Raw genomic sequence first — 6413 nt, forward strand, 5'->3', positions numbered from 1 at the left:
CTCAATCATTATGATAGTGCTTAGATAATTACCTAGGAACAAATTAAATATTAAATTTACTTAAAAAAAGTACATGATTGGGGAATCCACAACTGGCCATATCTAGATTCTCTGAACAGCATATGCACTGAAAAGAATGAAAAACACTGAAGCAAATATATGTCTTTTTAAGTTTATAATTAAATTGGAAAAAATAGTAAGGAATATTCAGAAACAAAAAAACAAAATGAAAGCAAGAATCCTCAGAGGCAGCATGGAAGTTGGCTTTGCCTTAGGTGGATCTATCAAAGCCTATGGCCCCATGAAAAGGATTCAGGAGTTAGTTTAAAACTGGTTCACATAATGGAATCTAGCAGAAGACTGTGCATAAAGCTGGTCTAAGTACAACAATACCCTGGCCAGGCGCGGTGGCTCACGCCTGTAATCCCAGCACTTTGGGAGACTGGGAGCCCAAGGTGGGCAGATCACAAGGTCAGGAGTTTGAGACCAGCCTGACCAACATGGTGAAACCCGATCACTACTAAAACTACAAAATTAGCTGGGCGTGGTGGCATGTGCCTGTAATCCCACCTACTCAGGAGGCTGAGACAGGAGAATCACTTGAACCTGAGAGGCAAGTTTGCAGTGAGTGGAGATTGCCGCCACTGCACTCCAACCTGGGTGACTAATAATAATAATAATAATAATAATAATAATAATAATAATATCCTTCAGAGTTAAGGATAAATTCAAAATAAACTTGCTCCATGGAAAGTAATGGCTTAGGGTAAAGCAGGAAAAAAGGGTTCCAGATAATTCATAGCCCTGCAAATTTTTCATTCACTACTTATACAATATGCTTCAAGCTAAAATATTTATTCTAAAGCAGTGTCAGGATTGCAGTGCTCCCTGGGGCCTAAGAAAAATGATCAGGAGGAATCAGTCTTCAACTTAGCTTTAAATAATTTCCAAATTCTAAGGGAGAAGAACTCAGAGCCACAAAATCACCAAACACCTCCAAAGTACTATGGAAAAGAGCCAACAGAAAGAACAGAGAAAAATTACAGCTGCAAAGACTGTATTTATGGTATGTATCATACACATGATATTGAACTAAAATTTAAATAAAAATTAAAGCCAGGCTGGGCACGGTGGCTCATGCCTTGTAATACCAGCACTTTGGGAGGCCAAGGCAGGTGAATCGCCTGAGGTCGGGAGTTCAAGACCAGCCTGGCCAACCTGGGGAAACCCTGTCTCTACTAAAATTGCAAAATTAGCGGGACATGGTGCTCCTCTAGTCCCAGATACTTGGGTGGCTGAGGCAGGAGAATCACTTGAACCTGGGAGGCGGAGGTTGCCGTGAGCCAAGATCGCGCCACTGCAGTCCAGCCTGGGCAACAAGAGCAAAACTCCGTCTCAAAAAAAAAAAAAGAAGGAAAAGTTAAGGCCAGGTGCGGTAGCTCATGCTTGTAATGCCAACACTTTTTGGAGGCCGAGGCAGGTAGATCGCTTGAGGTCAGGAGTTCCAGAGCAAAACCTCCTCTCTACCAAAACCTCCTCTCCAAAAATGCAAAAATTAGCCAGGTGTGGTGGTATGTGCCTGTGGTCCCAGCTACTCAGGAAGCTGAGCAAGAGAATTGCTTGAAGCTGGGCTGTGGAGGTTTCAGTGAGCCAAGATTGTGCCACTGCATTCCGGCCTGGGCAACTGAGCGAGACTCCATCTCTCAAAAAAAAAAAAAAAAAAAGAATACAGAGGTACAGCACCAAATGCAAATTGTGAACACTGAAATAAATAAACAAAACTAAATGAAAAATGTAAAACAATGTATGGATAAAAAATATTTAGACAAAGCTATAGAGAATTGTTTTAGGAAGTAAATATAAAGAAATAATTCAGAATGCAGCACAGAATCATAGAAAAGAGAAATATGAAAGAAATATTAAAGACCTAAGAAACAAAATGAGAAGGTGTGGGATACATATGGAATTACAAAGGAAGAGAAGAGAAAGAATTTAGAAAGCCTAAATTTGAACGACTAAAAACATTCCAGAACTACCAAAAATCATGACCTCCATAATTTCACATTCAGGAGATCCAGTAAATCTTGACCAAGATGAATAAAAATAACCTTTACCCAGCCCATTACAATAAAATTACAAAACTTAATATAGTACTTAATGATAAAAATTGCAAAAGAGAGATTATACATGATTACCCAAGCAGAACAAAATTTAGACTGGCAGTTGACTTCTCAACAGTGGCAATGGAGGCTGGGCACAGTGGCTCACACCTATAATCCCAGCACTTTGGGAGGCTGAGGCCAGTGGATGACCTGAGGTCCGGAGTTCAAGACCAGCCTGGCCAACATGGTAAAACCCCATCTCTACTAAAAATACAAAAACTAGCCAGGTGTGGTGGCACACACCTGTAGTCCCAGCTACTTGGGAAGCTGAGGCAGGAGAATCACTTGAAACTGGAAGGCAGAGGTTGCAGTTAGCCAGGATTACACCACTTCATTCCAGCCTGGGCGACAGAGAGAGATTCCGTCTCAAAAAAAAAAAAAAACAAAAAAACCAGTAGCAATGGAATCCATAATTCAGTAGAATATTGTCTCCATGGTTTTGAGCAACAATTACTGTCAAACTGCAAATTTGTGTCCTACAAAATCATTCTTCCTTTGAGAATGAATATGAAAAACACATTTTTCCACCAAATTTTAACAGTTTTGGGTTGACAGGTGTTCACTTAAAACAAAGAACATTTGTAAACAATATCGTTCAATAAACAAAACAATACCATACAACAAATGAAGCCTCTAAAAGAATCTCTAAAATGATGCAAGAGAATCAGAAAGGCAAGATATTGCAAATGTGTGGTAAAAATTAAACGAGGACTGTATATGATAATAATAATGTATTACTATCATAATAACAAACATATTTTTCAAGTTTATGAAACAAGATTGAATTAAAATTATGCATATAAATTAGTAATATATAACAAAAGTGAAAGTGTTCTAAGGTTTATATACTGTAGAAATATTGATTGAATTATGACACCAAAGCTTTAGGGGAAAAAAGGAAGAGTAAAATTCATACTAGAGGAAGGTAAAAGTGACCTAAATATTGTATATCAGAATTATAATAAATGAATATGGAAAAAAGAATAATTAAAAAGCATAGCATGTCAGACTAAATAAAATCAGCTGTGTACCAGTTGACAAGGAGTGAAATAAACCTAAGCAAGTTTGAAAGTAACAAAACTGAAAAAGAAATACCAAACAAATATTAGCTTTAAAAAAAAATTTTAGGGCAAAGTCAAATAACGTTACGAAGAGATAAGGAAGGCTACTACATAAGTGTAAGTCTGTCATTTTATCAACAGTTCTAATTTTGTTTACATATGACAATAGGTCCCCAAATTATAGATAACATAAATTTATGAAATTATGTTATATATATAATATAACATAGACACCACTATAGTGAGGTGAGATAATTTAACATTTATTTCTAATTAATAAAGGAAGCAGACAAAATGAGAGCACGTTAAGGATAATGGAGATTTCAGCCAAATAATAAACAAACTCAAACTAATGTACAAATATAAAATATTACCCCAAACAACCATCAAATTACATGTTTTTCCCAAAGAAACACAGAACATTTATAAAAATTGAGCACATATTAGGCTCCAAAGGAAACCTCAACAATTGTCAAAGGATTAGTGTCCTACAAACCACATTATTTGATCTCAATATATTCAATTTAGAGATCAGATCAAACAAACAACAGGAACAATGTTTACATTCAGAATTTAAAAAAAGACTTGTAAATAGTTCCAGGATCAAAGAAGAAAGTACAGAAATTAAAAAATATTTAGATGCTAATCCTAACTAAACTACTCCTAATCCAAATTTGTGAGATGTAGTTGAAGTGGAAAGGGAAGTTAAAGGGAAAATTTATGGCTCTACATACTCATATTAGAAATGAAGAAAGACTCAACATCAGTAAATTAAGCATTCTATTGAGGATTTTACAAAGAACAGCAAAGTAAACACAAAGAAGATAAAAGAAGTAATTATAAAACAAGAACAGAATTAATAAAATATAAAGCAAAGATAGACGAGAAAAGATTGCCAAAGCCAAATTTTATTCTTTGGATACACTAGTAAATTCGACATATCCCTCTCAGGAGCAATAAGAAAATAATATAGCAAAAGCACAAATAAATAATATCAATTATCAAAAAGAGGCACATCTACAGATGCTGAACAGATTAAAAAAGATAAGAAAATACTAGGAACAACTATACTATACATTTGAAAGCTTACATGAAATGGAAAATGCATTTTAAATAAAACTTACAAAAACTGACATAAGAATACATTTTTTAGAAAATCGGCCACACACGGTGGCTCACGCCTGTAACAATCCCAGCACTTTGGGAGGCCGAGGCGGGTGGATTATGAGGTCAGGAGTTCAAGACCAGCCTGGCCAACATAGTGAAATCACGTCTCGACTAAAAATATAAAAATTTGCCGGGTGTGGTGGCACGTGCCTGTAGTCCCAGCTACTCGGGAGGCTGAGGCGGGAGAATCGCTTGAACCGGGGAGGTAGAGATTGCAGTGAGCCGAGACCATGCCATTACACTCCAGCCTGGGTGATAGAGTGAGATTCAGTCAAAAAAAAAAAAAAGTATAGTTGTCTAGCCATATAACAATAAAGTCATATATCAAACAATAAAAATTGTTATATGACATAAAATAGTCGTATAACAACCAATAAAGAAATTAAACCAGTAGTTTAAAATTTTCCACAAATAGAGTCAAGGCCAACTGGTTTTCCTTGAGTTGGAAAGGTTAAAGGAAAAGATAATTTAATTACAACAAAACCTATTTCAGAAAATATTAAAAACCCAACTCATTTTAGAAGGCAAGTATAATATTGAAATTATACCCCAACAAATAGATTGCAAACACACAGACTAAACATGCTATGGGTATAAACAGAATATATATCAATATATGAATTTAAAACTCTAATGCTAATATTACAAGTTCAAAAAATGTAAGATTATTCTAACATTAGAATATCACTGAATGGGCCGGGCGCGGTGGCTCAAGCCTGTAATCCCAGCACTTTGGGAGGCCAAGACGGGCGGATCACGAGGTCAGGAGATCGAGACCATCCTGGCTAACACGGTGAAACCCCGTCTCTACTAAAAAATACAAAAAATCTAGCCGGGCGAGGTGGCGGGCGCCTGTAGTCCCAGCTACTCCGGAGGCTGAGGCAGGAGAATGGCGGGAACCCGGGAGGCGGAGCTTGCAGTGAGCTGAGATCCGGCCACTGCACTCCAGCCCCGGCAACAGAGCGAGACTCCGTCTCAAAAAAAAAAAAAAAAAAAAAATCACTGAATGTCATCTTCAGATCCAGAAAGAAAAATTGCATGCTGATCTCAAAGAAAAATGTGTTTAACATAAATCTATATAGCAAAAAATTTTAGTATACGTGGAAAGGATGTACATTTAAGATAACCAGAAAAATAAAACAGTAAATATCATAATTAACAGTGAAAAAGAATTAAAGGTATTTCCTTCAAGACCGGAAGAAAGTTAAGGATATCTGGTATCAAAACTTCTTTTCAACATTATACTGTATAGGTCTTGCCCAGTGCAGTAATACAAATGGGAGGGATTTGGAGATGAGGAATGGATCTGGGCAGATTTTACATTGTACTAACTGGAGCAGTAGTTATTTCCCTTTTCTGCGACTGATAGAAGCTAAAATGAAACCATATCAACTACTACTTGCCAAATCCCCACATCTTCTGAATTTCCCATGTTTTTTTTCTGTGATTCACATATCAACTCATCTGAATCACTAGGTAAGATTTAAAGAAAAATTATGCTGAGGTGCAATAAAAATCAATAAAGGATCAAAGTCGTTATATAAGCATGTCTTTCAGGCAAGGGAATATTCAAACTTGTCTCACTTGATTTGCCTTTATGGTAATCAATTTTGCAGCACCACTATGCCACACTGAATTTTAAAGCAAGTTTATGAGCTATTCTATCAAGAAAAGTTTTTTAATGTCAAGGAAATGACTTTTTGGCTGACTTTATTAAAGATTATATTTCAGTCTTAGAGTATTTTTTACTTTTCAAAAGGCGCTAGTAGCCTCAAATTATATATTCTGAGTATAACTAAAACAATATTAGTTTACGATTTCTGTTTACATTTTGTGACATAAAGTCAATACACAGTTCAATCTTTATGGTATGTTATTTCTGCATAATCAAAGGTGAAACAATGTCTCTGTATACATTAAAAATATTTCTGGGGAGACCGAGGTGGGCGGATCACGAGGTCAGGAGATTGAGACCAACCTGGCTAACAGGGTGAAACCCCGTCTCTACTAAAAATACAAAAAA

General features: G+C 36.3%; 1 protein-coding gene across 5 annotated transcripts in view; it reads right to left on the reverse strand.

The window, feature by feature from the left end:
* Positions 1-6413, reverse strand: part of FOLH1B (folate hydrolase 1B) — a 63824-nt gene that overhangs the window by 45809 nt on the left and 11602 nt on the right. The window lies entirely within an intron of this gene.

The sequence above is a fragment of the Colobus angolensis genome, unplaced genomic scaffold, assembly GCF_000951035.1.
Source record: "Colobus angolensis palliatus isolate OR3802 unplaced genomic scaffold, Cang.pa_1.0 Scaffold174, whole genome shotgun sequence".
In the NCBI taxonomy this organism is placed as follows: domain Eukaryota; kingdom Metazoa; phylum Chordata; class Mammalia; order Primates; family Cercopithecidae; genus Colobus; species Colobus angolensis.